At 42.5% G+C, this 17071-nt stretch overlaps 1 long non-coding RNA gene across 5 annotated transcripts in view; it reads left to right on the top strand.

Moving 5' to 3' along the window:
• The window catches only part of LOC103559386 (uncharacterized), a 95967-nt gene that overhangs the window by 60451 nt on the left and 18445 nt on the right, over positions 1–17071 (top strand). For 4 of the 5 annotated variants that reach the window (XR_011539993.1, XR_011539995.1, XR_011539994.1 and 1 more), the window contains one exon: positions 27–2157. The exons of the other annotated variant lie outside the window; for it this stretch is intronic. This is a non-coding gene — a long non-coding RNA (uncharacterized lncRNA). The remainder of the gene's footprint in view (positions 1–26; positions 2158–17071) is intronic. 5 annotated transcript variants of the gene reach the window in all.

Raw genomic sequence — 17071 nt, 5'->3', positions numbered from 1 at the left:
TTCTTTTTGTGTTTTTGAAAAATCAGGGGAGACACTTGGACAATAAGCAACCATCATCTGGGTGTGGCTCCGTTTGGTGCTTGACGACTCACTCGTCTCCCTCTGCTGGCCGAATGAAGCAACGCGTCACCATGTCCGAAGGCCTTTAGAGCATGTCTCAATTATACGTGGAAGCACGAAAACCAGGCTGCTTTCCTAAGAAGCGTCCTCAATACCTTGTTTCTTCTGCATTTTATTTGCTTTACCCATGTGCATAGTACAGGGCTGTTTGAAAGAGGACCACAGATGTTTTGCTTCTATAGTATTACAAGGGGTTAATTAGAAATTAACGATTTAAAATTGGCCCCCAAATCTGAAAGCAGAACCAAAAAGGTGGTTGTTTCTCCTAGGTTAAAAGCCAGAGTTAAATTGCTCATTTAAGTGTTTAGTTTCAGTAGAGCATAAAGCCCTGGAAAAAAGCCAATTATAACAGTAGATCTGAAAAAAGCTATTTTTATTCTCAAGAGGGGGAAGGCTGGCCTTGCCTAAGTGAGTCCGTAATCTGAGAAAGACGGGGGTTTGGGCTAAGATAATCTTTGAAAGGTTTGTAAAAAACGTGAAGCCATTGATTGAATTTGTTTTCATGAGATTTAAAAATCTTCAGTAATTACTGTGGGAAGAAAAAGCGGTGTCTGCTCTGTTGAGGTCAAGTAACCCAGACCGCCTTCTCGTGGTTAGATCAGCTCTCACTGTGGGGTCTTCACACCTACCACTTCACATGCTGAAAATGCTGCTCCCTCTCCCAGCTCCTCCTACTCCTTGGTCAGACCTCCCCTTACCTGTCACCGCCTCAGAGAAGCCTTCCTGAACACTTGGTCGGAAGTAGATTCTTTACGCTGTGTTATCTTCTCCAGGGCATCCTCTTTTCCTGTTGCAGTACCACGATGACTCACAATTATATATATATGTGTGTTTTCTTGTATATTCTCTTTCACCCTCACGAGCTTTCTAAATCCCCTAAGGGTCATAGGCTGTCTGATCAGAACTGTATAACCAGTTTTTGGAATAGTACTTGGCAAAAAGTAAACAAGGAATAAATATTTGTTGAACAGATAAGTTAAATTCAGATACTGTATCTCGATCCCCAGTTTACTACTTTCTGGATTCTTCTTTCATATCTTGTAGCTTTTTCAAGACTTAGTCTGTGTTCTTTTTCTCTTGTGAACTCTCAGTAACAGCTGATTTGTTTTAGGATTCCTCTTCCCATAATGCGAGAGCCACTGAGTGTAATGGAATCTTCACGGTTCCTAAAAAAAAAGAGAAATAGACTAATCCTGTAATTCTTACAGTCTGTGTTTTCTCATCTGTTGTACTTCATTTTATTCTGAGATGGGGTCCCCCTGGGCTTTGACTTCTGAGTCTGGAGTTGTCCACATGGTGCTCCCTCCCCTCCCACCAAAACCTTCCCTCCAACTGGGGAAAGGTGTACGATTCCCTCTTCAGAAAAGTCTCTTCCTCCTGTCCAGAGACAGACTCCTCCAAGCAGAGGTTTAAATTCCCTGGAATTTCAAGTAGGCGATTTGCATTTCTGAGAACCTTTAGACTAGATGTCAGTCATTTCTTTGGACTTCAAGCCCAACACAAGAGTAATCCCTCCGGGGCATTTCTTTACCTAGGCAAAATAGCTGTTATTACTCTGTCCCGAGAGTTGTGCTAGGGTTTGGAGGACTTTTGTGACATGTGGCTTTATTCTGTATTCATTGAAAGATTTTGATTGACTGATGGTTATGTAACTGTTAGAATTGCCCTAGCTGCCTACAAAATGCTGTGACTTTCTCTCCTTTTAACTGGTATTGGGTAATAGTTAAGAGACTAAACATGAAGGTCAGAAAAACTCAAAGCTCTAAGGTCTTGGTTTTCTCACCCATTTTGTTTTTCCTCTACAAAAAGGGGCTGTCACTTTACAAACTTGTAATAATCGTTATATAGCATTTATAGAGCAACTACATTATGCTAGGTACTGTTCTATATATATAATACTACTGTCATATATTCACATATGAAATATCTGATTTTATATACAAATAAATTTATGTATATTTAATTCCAGGCCCCCTTTGGGATAGGTACTATTGTCCTTGTTTTACTGTGGAGGACATGGAGGCACAGAGAGGTTAGGTAAGTTGCCCAATGTAACACAGGTAGTAGATGGCAGAACACATACACAAACACAGGCTGTTTGAGTTGCAAGTCTATGCTTTTAAGACCCTAGTCCCTGGCTGACCCTGTGGCACAGTGGTTAAATTTGCATGCTCTGCTTCCGTGGCCCTGGGTTTGCCAGTTCCGATCCTGGGTGTGGACCTATGTACGGCTTATCAAATCATGCTGTAGCAGGCATCCCATATATAAAGTAAGGAAGATTGGCACAGATGTTGGCTCAGGGCCAATCTTCCTCAGCAAAAAAAAAAAAAAAAAAAGGCTTGGTGGCAGATGTTAGCTCAGAGCTAATCTTCCCAAAAGAATTTTTTAAAAAACCCTAGTCCCATTTACTTGGCAAAAGATGAATATTGCTAATTGTTAGTTTCTTATCTCCTCCTTTATTTCCATGAAAGCAGTCATTACTTTCTCAAGGTGTCTTACTACAAAACCATAGAAATTTAGAACTAACACGCATCCCTGCTTGTTCAGATGAGGAAATGGAAGTCCAAAAAGCTTGAACCATTTGCACTGTGTGGCTTAACTCCCCTCACTAATCTAAGTTCTCCATATTGATGTGTGCTATTTATTTCCTTCCTCCTACCATTTTTGAAGAAAAAGGAAAAAACTCCCTTCTATGAATCTCCCTCCTCCCCCCCACTTAGTTTTCTGCAATTCCGTAACACAGGCCGCACTAGCGGAGACTTAAGGAAATGGAATGTGCTGCTTCTCTGCCAGAGCACACAGAGGGAGCGAGCTGGAGTTTGCCACTGGCAACGCCAGGAGAGGGGAAAATGAGTCAGCTCGCGCCTGTATTTTCCCTCGCTCTTTTCCCCCTTGATCTCTTCCCTACTCGTTTCTGGTTCCAGCTCTCTAGTCCCCTCCCTGGATTAGGAGTACTGGTGTGTACCCTAATAAAAATTCAACTCTGGACAGAAATAGGGGTAGTAAGTTAGGTTGTGAGTAGCTGTCTGTAGTAGTCTTTTCCCCCCATTGAGAACAATAGAGAAAGCCCTGAATTCCTGTCTTCATCGTGCCATTCTCTCACAATACACCTTTGCATAATTTATTTAGTCTGAGTTAGCCATAATTTTCTCAGAGTTGTCTGAAATATTATGTTTCCTGAGAATCACAAGGAATTTTGGCTTGGCCGTGAAGAAGTACTGTGACAAAGGTCAAGAGACTACAATGTTTTGCTTTATTTTGTTTGGCTTAAAATAAAAATTCTAAGTATCACATACAGTCATGAGCCACGTAACGACGTTTCAGTTAACGATGGACCGTGTATGTGACAGTGGCCCCGTAAAATTAGTATCACGTAGCCTAGGTGTGTAGTAGGCTATACCATCTAGGTTTGTGCAAGCACACTCTATAATTTTCGCACAATGACAAAATTACCTACCCATGCATTTCTCAGAACGTATCCCTGTCATTAAGCGATGCGTGACTCTGTATGTCTGTAGTTGCAAAAGTGCGACAAAGCTTTACAGCCTTTCAACAGCACTATTCTAAAAGGCCACAACATGTAGTGTTATGCTGTCAACACAGAAAATATAAATTTCAAAGGAAATTTATGCTTTTACTATCACAGAATAAGAAATTGAGTTCTTTCTTCTTCTTTTTTTCCTCCTCCTCCTCTCCCGCCCCCCCCCCTCCCCCCCCCCCCCCCCCCCCCCCCGCCTTTTAGCGAAGTGAAGAGAGCAATAAAGGGAGCTTCTGGCTGGATTACTTGATGATGATAAGTATTAGTGAGAAATAAGTTTGAAAATATAGGTTAGGTCCAGATAGTGGAAGTTCCTGATTTTAACAATATGTTAAAAAAATTATTGAGTTTCTACAACGTGCCAGATTTTTTTTTTCATATGCTATAAAATATAGTCATCATACACAACTTGAAAGATGGGGAAACAGACTTAGGCAAATTGCCTGAGCCCTCACAGAGAAGGCACGATTCCTTTCTAGGAACCGATAGTCTACAAAGAGAGACAGAAGGAGACCCAAAATTGTAGGTCCTCGCCCTCAGAGCTGTAATAGAGACAGGTTCAGACTGCAGTGTGTCACAGTGCGGAGAACGATTATCTGAGATGAGGAGCTGAGAAGGCGGAAGGGGAAAGGCAATCTCGAGGAAGAGTTAACAGAAGTATTGCTAGAGCTGGGCATTGAAGGAGAAGTAGGAGTTTGCACTATTGACAAGGTGGGGAGGGCCATGTTCGTCAGAGGGAACGGAATATTAAAGACACAGAGATCTGAAATGGAATGTTGCACCTGGGGAATATGAGAAGCCATGTGAGTGGAGTATGGGATCAAAAGGGGAGAGCAGTGGGGAGCAAGGCTGGAGAGGCACGCAGGCTCGATCACCAAGGGCCTTTGGTGCCACACAATGACGTTTGAGTGCTTTCCTCTAGGCCTGGGGTTTTTGGCAGAACACTTCTAAAGAATGGGCATTTTGTAGGATTCCAGGACATTCATTTACAGAAGCCACTGAAGCCGCCTCACAGTACCGTAGAGGTGTGGCTAACATAGTGTTGTAATTATAGCAGGCAAAGTGGAGCCACTGGAGAGTTCTAGGTTTGCCCAGGACTAAGGGGGAGTCCCTGGGTGAAGAGCTTTCAGTTTTAAAACGCGGATGAGTTAGGTGCTCCAGTTTTAGGCAGGAATGTAACATCTAGCGTGAAAATGACTCTAGTAGCCATTTGGAGGATGCAATGGGGAAGCAAAAGGAAGAAGTGTAAAGGACCTAACAGTCATTGGATAGTGTTCTGTCCCAGAGGGGTGTCCGTGCCCTCCCTGTATGATAGCTAGGCATTGTTTATCTTAGTTTACTAAGACAGAAACTGAAACTCAGAAAGTTTAACTTGTCCAAGGTGATGCAGCAATGAGTGGCCCCACAGGGATGTGGATCCAGGGCTGTTTGAATCCAGTACCCCAAGGCCTATTCGTGGTATCCAAGGGGAGGTCCCTGGAGGCAACAAGAGACTACTACTTAAAACTGTAGAGATGGTAGGGTGAATGAAAATGTAGGGGAAGAAGAGAGGGCAAACACAGAGTAGTGATGAATATCTACATTTAGGGATGGGAAGAGAAAAGGAACCATATCCCATATGATGCAAGGAAGAGAGAAGAAGCCATGAAGAGAAGAGAGGAAGAGAGAAGCCAGGAGAGTGGAGTTTGATCAAAGAAAATGGGAAAGGTGATTTCACAAAGGAAAAGGTGACCCCGAGCGTCAAATATGGTGGAAGCTGAGGACAAGGAGGACTGTGGAAGGATCACTGAAGTCAGTATTAGGAGGCTGTTAATGAACCGTTTCAGGCGGAAGGCTTGGACTAAGCAAGTGTGTTGTCTCTGTGATGTCAAATTGGCTAGGCTGAAGTATATTTCTCAGACTTCCCTTCTCTGTATGTTTCCCTTGAAGGGTGGCCCACAAGAGAGATTCATGTGGAAGATTTGGACAGCTGAAGTGAAACGGCAGCCATGTTCAGAAGATGGGAGCAGGCGCTCTTGTAGCTCCCATAAATTGTCTCTTAGCTGCTGGCTCACCTCCTTGGCGTGGGGCACCAGCCGGGCCTGCAGCTGCTCCACTCTCCCTGGAATCTTCCTTCGGCTTCTCTGATTCCTGGGCCGCTTGTGTATTTAAGCCCATGATGAAGAGTATCGGTTTCTGTTGTAGGACACCCACATCACCAAGACTGAAGATAGCAAGAACTGACAAGGCTTCTGGTTTGTGCTTGGGGGTTCCAGCTTGCTCTCCCCACTTTATGTCCATCTTCTCTTTCCAATTGCTTGACCTACAGTTGTCACACACCAGCATCAAACACGAAACCAACAGCCTTACAGAGACTGTTTGCCTAGATCTCACAGTTGTGTAAGGTCCATATTTTGTGTGTATCATATATGTATGTCTATATATGTATCTATATCTTGTAGGGGTTCTGTTTCTCTGGTTGAACTGTGATACCGTGAGAGATGTGAAAGAAGGAGAGACAGCAAGCGTAATTAGTCTCTGGAAAAGTAAGGCGCTCATACGATAAATCTTTACTGAGCCTCTGTTGTGTGCCTGTGCTTTATCCAGAGAACGTGGTGATGAACCAAACTATATGGATGGGAGACTACAGTCTAGAAAGGGAGACAGCTGATTAAAAAGTAAACGATCAAATATATGTTAAAAATGGTAGGAGTGCTCTGAAGGCGCAAATACAAAGCAAAACATCCCCCACCAATGACAACAAAATACTAAGATCAACACAGAAGAGATTGTGGGGGATCAGAATTGGCCACCCAAAAATGTGTCTCTTTGCCTTGATAGAACAAAAGGCTCTGAAAGAAACTTTGACCTCCCCCTATCTGCCTAAAAGAATTTATGATCAAAGGCCTGTCCCCAGGACAGGCCATCACTGCAGATAACTCTGGGTGTCGTTAGACTGTGAGGGTCCTTGTTAAGCCCATTCTTATCAAAGTTCTATCTACCAGACATTTGCTTGTCCATTTCCATGTGAATTGCCTTCCTCCTCTTTGAAGCCCCAAACTACTACTCCCAACACCTTCCTTTGATTTTAGCTGAAGATGATGTTTAAGGTGGCAGCTTGGACGTTTTGCTGAGTTGCTCAGTTTTCCTGAGTTTCTCCCATACATACATGTTATAGGGCTTTGTTTGATTTTCTCCTCTTATTCTGTCTCATGTCAATTTAATTTGTAGCCCAGCCCGAAGGACCCCGGGGTAGAGGATTTGTCTTCCTCCCCCACAAGATATATTATTTAGATTGAGAGGTCAGGAAAGCATTTTCTATGATGTGATGTTTAAGCTGAAATCTGAAGGATAAGTGGGACTTAAGATCATTTTAAGAAAAAGGAATGACATGTATTGGTGCTGAGGTAGAAAAGAATCCTAGGTGTTCAGGGAACTGCAAGATGCCTGAGCGCTTGGAGTCTGGTAGGTAAGAGAGAGAGTGCCCTGAAACAAGATTGGAGGAGAAAGCTTTGCCGTCAGTCGGGGATTCTCCCGTTTATCCCAGGAGTAATGGAAAGCCATTTTTAAGAGTCAAGGTTCTCTGGTCACAAGGGACAGAGATATAAATCCAAGCAACTTAAGAGAAAGATGGATTTTTATTGGTTCACATAACCCAACCTCAGGAAATGCAGGAATGGAGGTGGCCTTAAGGTGTGATAGGACAAAGGATATTAAGACCATCAAAACTCTTTTTTTTTTCTGCTGAGGAAGATTAGCTCTGAGCTAACGTCTGTGCCAATGTTCCTCTACTTTATGTGTGGGTTGCCAGCAAAGCATGGCTGATGAGTGGCGCAGGTCCCAGCCTGGGATCTGAACCCATGAACCTGGCCGCTGAAGCAGTCAGACTTATCCAGTATACCACGGGGCTGACCCCAAACTCTTTCTTTTTTCATCTTCACATCTGTTCACGTCTGCTTCATTTCTATAATTAGATTTTTAATGAGGCTGGATCTATAAGTCACATCTTCATAGCTCTCCCCCTAATTCGTCTGCACTGTCCTTACCGTATCTAATAGTGCTGAGTTATAAGAAGAATTACTCTGACTGGAGAAATAGAGAAGAAGCTGGCAGCAACTTCTCATGTCCTTGCAAAATCTCTTTTTCACAAAGAATTGCTCCAATTCTTCTTTCCTTTTTTTTTTTTTTTTTTTGCGGAAGATTAGCCCTGAGCTAACATCTGCCATCAATCCTCCCCTTTTTGCTAAGGAAGACTGGCCCTGAGCTAACATCCATGCCCATCTTCCTCTACTTTGTATGTGGGATGCCTACCACAGAATGGCCTGACAAGCAGTGCCATGTCCGCACTTGGGATCTGAACCAGCGAACACTGGGCTGCTGAAGCAGAACGTGCAAACTTAACCGCTGCACCACCGGACCAGCCCCGCTGCATATCTTCAAAGTAGCATAACTATGTCACTTTCCTCATGTCTGGGTAAAGTAAACTTTCATACCAGACTTTCTAATTTTTTTTCCTCCGATGTTACAATCTCACTTCACTTGTGGTATGGTACAAAATTCTGCCAAGTACAGAATCTGTATTTGAATAAATTCAAACAACATTTTTTTTTAAATCGGTTCTGAGGGCTTTAATATCGTTAGAAACCAGAACTATAGTAGTTTTTGTAGGGTCAAAAATGCACTAGAATGGTGAAAAGCAAACGAGATTATATTGGTTTTATCTACTTTTTCTTTTTTTTTTTTTTTTTTGAGGATGATTAGCCCTGAGCTAACATCTGCCACCAGTCCTCCTCTTTTTGCTGAGGAAGACTGGCCCTGAGCTAACATCTGTGCCCATCTTCCTCTACTTTTTTTTTGATATGTGGGCCACCCGCCACAGCATGGCTTGACAAACAGTGCGTAGATCTGCACCTAGGATCCAAACCAGCAAACCCAGGGCCGCCAAAGCAGAACATGCGAACTTAATCTCTGAGCCACCAGGCCGGCCCCACTTTTTCTTATTGAATGGTCTTTTCTTCTGAGAAGCAAAAGCAGACCCACCTCACGTTAGCAGCACTGACAAGAATATAACAAGAGCAAGGTGTTCTCCCTTGGGTGGGAGCTTTACCTAAAAGCTGTTTGCCTCAAAACTCTTTTTAGTTGTAAGTATCAGAAACTCCTTAGGGCCAGCCCAGTGGCACAGCAGTTGAGTTTGTGGGCTCCACTTTGGTGGTCCAGGGTTTGCTGGTTCGAATCCTGGGTGCAGACCTACACACTGCTTATCAAGCCATGCTGTGGCAGGCGCCCCACATATGAAATAGAGGAAGCTGGGCATGGATGTTAGCTCAGGGCCAATCTTCCTCAGGAAAAGAGGAGGATTGGCAGTGGATGTTAGCTCAGGGCTAATCTTCCTCAAAAAAAAAAAAATTTAAAAAAAAAGAAACTCCTCAAACTGACTTAAAAAGAGAATATGTTGGTTAATGTAGCTGAAAAGTTCAAGAGTAGCATTGCCTCAAGCACAGCTGGGTTTTTGAGCTGAAATGAGTTCACTGGCACTCAAGTTCTTCTTCCAACTCTTGGCTCTGTTTTCCTTCTTGTGGCTTCATCCTGAAGCAGGTTATCTCCACGTGCAGGCCCCTTGCAGTCGGTTCTAGACTTACATCCTAACAGCTTAAAATAGTCACAGCAGCAGGAGAGCATTACTTTCCATCTGGTTTTAGCCAAAGCCCAGTGCAGGCATATCTCACACTTGAACTGATGGTGACTGAGAGATGGAAAGTACACTTGGCCAGTTTTAGGCCAGAGGCCTGCTGTGGAGCCAGGACTGGAAGCACAGGCGGCCTCACCTGAAGGACACACGCTGAAAGTGGGACGGGGGATGCGTTCCAGTCAGACAGATGCCAACCAGGCGCTCGACCCCTTGGCTGCTCAGCATCTTCCTCCCCTAGCTCTCCCATGTAACATCCTGCCGCCATTCGCGTAGATCAAAGACAAACTGTCGTTTCCAAGGGACAATGACTCAAGCTGTCATTTAGTAACCTTATTCAGCTCAAAGTTCACAATACCTAGAAGTCACAAATTCCTCTTGTTTAGACTTACAGGTGTCTCCTCGAGATTTTGGAATCTATAGGTAAATAATATTTCTGACCATTCTGACACATTTCTTCCACAATTATGAAAGGAAAAGAGACTTATCAGGATTAAAAACTACCATTTTCAAAGGAAAAGAAAGGGAGACAATATATAATGGCTACTGGTCTGTGGCGTATGTAACATCTTGAAGAGGAGGAGGAGCAGAAATCCTTGCCCTGACAGTGGCGTGAGTTCCTTGGTCAACTAGTCTCTTTGTCACGGGGCTCTGCCATCGGAAAAGCCTTTCCTTCTCCACTGCCCTTTGTGGCCGCGGTTGAGGTGGTCATTAGGGAAGATTCCTTTTTTTTTTTCAGCAGTCAGATTCCCGTGAGGCAGGTCTGAGGGACTTGAGTATTAGTTGCCTTAGGGGTTGAGTGATCCCAGTGCTTTGTGTGCCAGGCCTGAGGTTTCTAAGGCAATACAACTCCATTATAACATTGGTGCATTTGTTTCTATTCACGTTTCCTGAGTGGGTGACCAAAACCAGAATTCTTTTTTTCTTCTCTCTTAGAAACAAACATTGGTGCTTGGCCCCCCACTAGCCTATAGCTTGTTGACCTTTATTATGGCCCTATCTGAGGTGGGGTGACAGAGTTAATCAACCCCTTCTTTTCTGGCTACTTTCCAGTGACTAGATCTTTACAATTAGAACAATTGTCCCCTTTGTCAGGCTGGGAATGAATAACAGGAAGTCACTGGGAGTAATCTGTGGGGATCAGTATCCTGGCTTCATCTGTAGTCACTTTAGCTTGGGGTATAGAATTTGGATTCTAATCCTGGAAGGCCAAGGCTGTCTGACTCTCGGCCATTTTGGACTATTAACCATAGGAACAATTGTATTTTCTGTCTTGTCTATTTTTAGACAAACCAACTTCAAAGAAAGCTTGGCTCTTCCTTTTTGGACCTCACTCAAAAATAAACATTCCAACATAATGAATTTTCTGTAAAGTCCTCTAAACATATTTTCTATCAAGTCTCTAACCATCCAGCATTGTTTGTTTGATACTGGGAGGATCCTAAAATAAAATTGGCAGTAATTTAACCAGTTAATTTCCTATCAAAAAGCAAGAATGGATAATCTTTCCTATCTGGGGAATGGCAGAATCGTCACTAACCCTGCACCTTACCTCAATTAACCAATTCTATATTTTAGGGTCTGTTGTTTTTAATACCATATACCTGATACCATTTGAAGCAATTCTGTCTCCCTTATAAGAGTCAAAACATCCACTCGAATTGTGTTACACAAAAAAAGGTAATGTATTGACTCTTGTAAGTGAAAAGTCCAGGGATAGCATTTGTCTTAGTCTGCTAGGGGTACTGTAACAAAATACCACCGAATGGGCAGCTTAAAAACAGAAATTTATTTCTCATAGTTCTGGAGGCTGGAAGTCCAAGATCAAGGTGTCAGCAGGGCTGGTTTCTCCTGAGGCCTCTCTCCTGGGCTTGCAGACGGTCATCTTCTCGCTGTGTCCTCATGGGGTCTTTTCTCTGTGTGTATGTATCCCTGGTGTCTCTTCCTCTTCTTAAAAGAACATGAGTTACGTTGGATTAGGGCCCACCCTTATGACTTCATTTAACCTTAATCACCTCTTTAAAGGCCCTGTCTCCAAATACAGTCTCAGTGGGGGTTAAGGCTTCAACGTATGAATTTGGTGACACATGATTTAGTCTATATCAGTACTATTTTCACATGCATTTGGATTGAGGGCCACAATGAGGTCATCAAGATTCTCTAATTCTTACCTTTACTTTTTTCCTCTGCTGGTTTTATCTTCAAGAAGGGCTCCATGTGGTGGCCCTTTGACAACTCTTGATTATGCTCTTATGATTTAATAACTCCAGTGGGAAGATAACATCTTTTTCTCCATGATTCCAGCAAAAAATTCTGTGGTTGCCTATTGGCCTTGAATGGGACATGTGCATCTCCTTGGACCAATCACTAGAGCCAGGGCAATAGGATGTGTTGATTGTCCAGTCCTGGACCAGACACCCACCCCTGGACCCAGGGTCAGGTTGAAGTGCCCTAACTTGAACCACAGGAACTCAGAGTAGGGAAGAAGGGATTTCTCCAAAGGAAAATTAAGACTTTGCTATCAAGAGAATGGGGAATAGACGACAGCAGGCAAAGTTCAACAAATGCTATGCCATGACATCTAAATTTTTTTTAATGCCAATATTCTGTGACTTAATCCTGAGTCACTGGGTTTTTTGAACCATGCAGATCCACTGTTTTATAGGACAGTGCTGGCATTGTTTATAAAATTCAGAGTTCTTTCCATAATTCTTGGAAGAGTAAGGGAAACGTGTCATTGCTTTTGAATTCAGAAGTGTACTGAAGTAACGTCCTCTACTAAAAATGCTAAATTGGACCCTCGGAGGAACCATGCACCAGCTGTCATTTTAAGAAATACAAAGGTGAACTTCACTGTAAAGAATCCTCGTTCAGAAAGGATCGTTTTCTAAGATGGTCCTCTGCTGGTAGCCATAAAAATAGACTTCTTCAAACGTGCAAATGGCTGCCTAAACAGAACACTAATCTTCACATAGGGGGAACAAGGAACTTATTTATTAATTAGGATATATTGATGTGGATGTCTTCTGGATTCAAGATAGTTTATTAATAATTATTTTTCTGTTTTTCTGAAAAATCTCAGTGCTCATTAGTACAGGTAAATATTAATCTATTATTTTCTTTTTTAGTTCCAGCTTCTGGTTACAAATTCTGTGGATATTTGTTATTCTACTTCTTTGTTTTGCAAAACTGTTCCCTCTTATATGATGCTTTTGTTTTCCTTCTGTTCATAGCGACATCACCAATGTTCATCAAAATCCAGGGACTGTCCCATTATCATAGCAACATCACCAATATTCATCAAAATCCAGGGACTGTCCCATTAGGATATGGTTATTCTTTTTACCACTTATGTTGTCCCTAGTATAAGCTATTATATAGAAGTGGAATGGTTCTGAGGACTATAGGCTATATGGAAGGTTCCACATTTTGGCAAAAGTTTATAAGTGTCGGATACCCCACTTTGTTTTCTCTGGTGTGAGCTGTTGGTTTCATGTGTTATCTCCTTTTCCTAAATTGTGAGTTTAATCTCTAATCTTGTCATTACTTCTGTGTGGTCACTGCCTTTCTCTTCTCTATATGACCAAAGATAAGAGATATATCTCTTCAGCAAAATATACTCCACCAAGAGATGCCCCCCCCCCCCCAATTAAACTTTAGGGAACTAATTAGCATTATTTGGGGGATTATTTTTTTCCTATTTTCTGTCTCCATCTGTACTGACTAACAGGATGGCTAACTTCAAGTGAACAGAAATGAAATTTGGGGCCGGCCCTGTGGCCGAGTGGTTAAGTTAGCGCGCTGTGCTTTGGCGGCACAGGGTTTCGCCAGTTCCGATCCTGGGCGTCGACATGGCACGGCTCACCAAGCCATGCTGAGGTGGCATCCCACATGCCACAGCTAGAAGGACCGACAACTAAAAACATACAACTTTGTACTGGGGGGCTTTGGGGAGAAAAAGGAAAAATGAAATGTTTAAAAAAAAAAAACATTTAGGGGCCAGCCCACTAGCGCAGCAGTTAAGTGCCTGCATTCCGCTTTGGCGGCCCGGGGTTCACCGGTTCAGATCCCAGGTGTGGACATTGCACCACTTGGCATGCCATGCTGTGGTAGGCATCCCACGTATAGAGTGGAGGATGATGGGCATGGATGTTAGCTCAGGGCCAGTCTTCCTCGGAAAAAAAGAGGAGGATTGGCAGCAGTTAGCTCAGGGCTAATCTTCCTCAAAAAAAAAAAAAAATATATCAAAAAAAAATTAAAAAAAACAAAGGGGGCCAGCCTGGTGACGCAGCGGTTAAGTTTGCACGTTCCACTTCGGTTGCCAGGAGTTTGCCGGTTCAGATCCCAGGTGCAGACATGGCACCACTTGGCAAGCCATGCTGTGGCAGGTGTCCCACATATAAAGTAGAGGAAGATGGGCACGGATGTTAGCTCAGGGCCAATCTTCTTCAGAAAAAAAAAAAAGAGGAGGATCAGTAGCAGTTGTTAGCTCAGGGCTAATCTTCCTCAAAAAAAAAAAGAGAAATGAAATTTGGCACAGCACCTTAACTAATACTTTGTTTAGCATAATCTGTGGACAGAAATGGACAATATCCTGTTAATATTGTTTCTCTCTGGGGATTAAGAATAGATTAGGGTGGCTGGAAAGTTGGTGGTATCTTTTACATTAAAAAATAAACTTTCAGATTAAAGTATAATTTGTATTCACAGATTACACACATTTTAAGTATACAGGACAATGATTTTATGAATTTTTACAAGGTGAACACACTCCTTTGACTATCCCTAAGCCACAAAATAGCACATTAACAGCACCCCAAGCTCTTCTTGTGTTCCTCCCGGTCATACTCCCTCCCCTGCAAAAAGTAACAGCCGTGCTGAGCATTAAAAGTACTATCTAGATTCATTGGCCTGTTTGGGAACTTTATGTGAATTTTATTCCTTGTGTCTGATGTTTTTCACTCAACATTCTATTAGTGAGAATAGATGTATTTTATTGTATGCACTCACATTTTTTTTGTTTTTATTTTTTAATTTTTTTTTTTTTTTGAGGAAGATCAGCCCTGAGCTAACATCTGCTGCCAATCCTCTTTTTGCTGAGGAAGACTGGTCCTGAGCTAACATCCATGCCCATCTTCCTCTACTTTATACGTGGGATGCCTACCACAGCATGGCTTGCCAAGCAGTGCTATGTCCATACCCGGGATCCGAACTGGCGAACCCCAGGCGGCTGAAGCAAAACGTTCGAACTTAACCGCTGCGCCACCGGGCTGGCCCCACATATTTTTTTTTAAAGATTGGCTCTGAGCTAACATCTGTTGCCAATCTTCCTTTTTTTTCTTCTCCCCAAAGCCCCCCAGTACGTGGTTGTATATTCTAGTTCTAAGTACTTCTGGTTGTGCTATGGGGACGCTGCCTCAGCATGGCTTGATGAGCGGTGCTAGATCTGAGTACAGGATCCGAACCAGTGACCCCCTGCGACGCCAAGGCGGAGCACGCAAACTTAACCACTCAGCCATGGCGCCAGCCCCTGTACTCACATAGTTGTTGCTGTATAGTTTTGCATTGTAACCACAATTTATTTTTTCATTGCTTTCAGTTTTTAATTTTTATAAGCAATGCTTCTAGAAAAAGTTTTTCATCATTTTATCTTATAAACTTTTATACTAATTCTTTTTTCTTTTTTTTTTTTTATACCACAAACGTGACTTAGTTAAAACAAAATAAAACAAGCAGTAATTGATGAGGATTGCTCCGTGTCCTTAACAATTCTTAACCTTTTGACTATCCATTCTTTGTACACTTTCCCAGTTTCTCTTTTTGTTCCACTTCCCAAATGTGTTTAAACTTTAAGGTTGAGGCTCTGTTGCTTTCCTTTTTCTACACTAGCTTCTTTAGAGGGCTATTTGCTGTGAGGGCTTCTCGTGTTACTTCTAGACAGATGATTTAAATCAGTGTCTCTTCCCCATCCCGCTCTAACAGGCATCTATTGGTCCTTAAGCCCTACATTTCATTTCAGTCATCTTGCCTTTCTTGTACACTATTCTAGCACCAACCCTATGGCTTTATACTTGGCTTAATTGTGAAAGGCAGAGTTTTTTATGCAAGAGTCCCTGTCCCTATAAACAATTTGAGTTACCCCAAATCAGCATGTTCACCTTATTCTGGCAGCTCAGTCTTCTGGGATCCCAGAAAATAATGCAGCTCTCACCAGGCGCCTTTCAGAAACTGAGCTGGTTATAGGCACAGCCATGAGGGCTCCTGTATAATCCCATAGGCACGAGTCTAAGAACTCCTTTAGACAGCTGGGCAACCCGAGCTAGGGGAGGGGAAAAGAGGGGGGACATGACAGGGCGGGTATTGGAGAGTACTCTCAAGGCAAGAAATGGGCATAGAGCACTGTAACCGTGGCTGGTTCCAGGAACTAGATGGGGACTTGGAAAACGTCTGAGAACACACTTCAAGCATGGAGGGTGGGGAAGGGAGGTCCTAAGGCTTAGGACCAAGGAGAGAAGCTTCACTTGCTGGGGTCAAAGGTCAGTACTGGTCTTCCTGTTATCTACAAGGTAAAGTCCAGCTTTCCTTGTTTAATGTTTTAATTCTTCCACAGTCTGGCGTGGTTCTCTAACAGGTGTGGAAGGACCTTGATTCAGCAGGATGCTCGAGCTAGTTCCCACTGGCTCCCAAGAGCCAACTGTGGGCATAATTCCACGTTCAGTGATGTCACTCTGGTAGCTTGAAATTTGTCATGGTGGCTTATTGGCAAATGCTACAAATCATGCTTTTCTGATTTTTGTTTTTGAGAGCCAGGTAAGCATTTAGCCATATACCACTGCTTAGATTGCTGTTGAAGGGATGTCTTCTCACTAGAGTGAAAGGAATGTTTTGTGAGGGCCCCCAAAAGAGATGTGTTCAGCGTGTGTTCTGGACAGAGTATTTTTTGGAGCTGGGCAATTTGAAGAAAGAGACAGAAAATTTATAGGAAACAGAATTTTAGGAAGGTAGGTTTATATAGTTACACTTAATTTAACTGAAGCCTTTGGCATCAGGCAAACATGGAAAAGCTGGAAATCTCTCTGATTATTTTTATAAATTCGGATGACTTTAACAGTACTTGATAAGGATACTACAATAAACAAAACTGGAGAATATTATCACTTATGAATATAGATGCAAAAATTGTACAAAAATATTAATAAATATAATCCAGCAATATATCCTATTAATAATAAAGAATGCCCAATTCAGGTTTATTGTAGGAACACAGTGATAGTTCAATATTAGGAAAACTATCAATATAAGTAATTATATTAATAAGTTTTAAGAAATCATATCAATAGATTTTGAAGAGATAATTGATAAATTTCATTAGCCATTCCTAATAGAACTCTGAAGTAAAGAAAAGAATTTAGGGGCTGGCCCAGTGGTGTAGCAGTTAAGTTCACACTTCTGCTTTGGTGGCCCGGGGTTCACCAGTTTGGATCCCAGGTGCAGACCTATGCACTGCTTGGCAAGCCATGCTGTGGCAGGCGTCCCACCTACAAAGTAGAGGAAGATGGGCACAGGTGTTAGCTCAGGGCCAGTCTTGCTCAGCAAAAAGAGGAAGATTGGTGGCAGATGTGAGCTTAGGGCTAATCTTCCTCAAAAAAAAAATAAATAAATAAAAATTAAAAAATTTTTTAAAGAAGAAAAGAATTTATACATTTGACTATAGTAAAATGAAAACTTCTGTCTATTGAAGGATACCA

The sequence above is a fragment of the Equus przewalskii genome, chromosome 5, assembly GCF_037783145.1.
Source record: "Equus przewalskii isolate Varuska chromosome 5, EquPr2, whole genome shotgun sequence".
NCBI classification, from domain to species: Eukaryota; Metazoa; Chordata; class Mammalia; order Perissodactyla; family Equidae; genus Equus; species Equus przewalskii.
Note: the sequence above shows the minus strand (reverse complement) of the source record. Positions and strands in the feature narration are given on the sequence as shown.